General features: G+C 38.5%; 1 pseudogene; it reads right to left on the reverse strand.

Annotated features, from left to right (window-relative positions):
* Positions 1 to 1,114: 1,114 nt before the first annotated feature.
* LOC116093366 overlaps positions 1,115 to 1,236 on the reverse strand; it is an 899-nt pseudogene continuing 777 nt past the window's right edge.

A 1,236-nucleotide genomic window follows, 5' to 3' on the forward strand; every position in this document is an offset into this window, starting at 1 on the left:
TGACTAGAGCTTGTTCCTCCTGTGGGTCTGTAAGCCTGTGTCAGTACTTCTGGGAGATCAGCTCTCCTATGGTAAATCCCAGGCACAGATGGGTGAGTCCCTGGGTTAAAGCACTCCCTGGAAGCAGGCTCTTCAAGGGGCAGATAGGGTTGCTGATCCACCACTGTTGCTTGGAAGCTGAGAGGATCCTGTCTCTGTCACCCTGTGACTCCCCTGCACCTTGTGAGGCCTGTGCCTCCTGGCTGATTCTGCCTTAGAATGTCACTGGAGAGAAAATGCAACAGTTTATTTTTAAAATAATAACCATTCTTATTGGCATGAGACAGAATCACCAGGTAGTTTGAATTGCATTTCTCTGATACCTAATGATGTTCTACATTTGTTATAATTTTTAATTCCTGATTGTGAGAATTCTGCTTAGATATATAGTTATATTTGATCAGATTGTTTTCTTGACGTTTAGTGTATATTTTTATTCTCTATACATTCTACATATTTATGCACTGTTGGAGGTATAGCTGGCAAAGACTCCTGTGAGTTGTCTCTTCACTTGATTGACAGTTTCCTTTGCAGTAGAGAAGAAACTTTTAAAAAATATTTAATAAACTAATTTATTTAATGGTACCAAGAACAATGAACAATGCAGTGTCAAGAGAACCACACCTTAAATGTAGTAACACTTTCAGTTTTAAATTCTAATGGATAAACTTGGTATTTATGATGTAACTCTGAACTGTTCAAGAAATAAAATTTAGAACCACCATCTAAATATAAATAGACAAATTATAGACAAATTTGTGGCTTTTTTTAAAGTATTTTATATATGTAAGAGTTTTCCCTGCACATATGGCTGTGTACCACATGCATGTAGTACCTGTAGAGAGCAGAAGAGGGTGTTAGATGCCCTAAAACTGTAATTACAGTTGTAAGTAGTCAAGTGGGTGTTGAAAATTGGGGTTCTTTGGAAAAGCAGTCAATGTTCATAACTCCATGGCTACAAATTTCTTCTGCAGCAAGCCATGTGATGGAGGAAGATCTACCTGTGCTATGACAGCAGACTTGAAAACAACCTAGATCTAGCAGTGGGGAGCTTAAGCAAAGAGCACATCCAGTTTTAACAGCAGTCTGCAAACTCCACAAACAGGCTATCATCAGCTTTTGCTTTTTATGTTGTTTCCCTGATTGAGGCTAATCATTAGTTTCTTCTGGTGTGGGTTGAGCCGTAAGCTTCTTTTT

The sequence above is a fragment of the Mastomys coucha genome, chromosome X, assembly GCF_008632895.1.
Source record: "Mastomys coucha isolate ucsf_1 chromosome X, UCSF_Mcou_1, whole genome shotgun sequence".
NCBI lineage: Eukaryota > Metazoa > Chordata > Mammalia > Rodentia > Muridae > Mastomys > Mastomys coucha.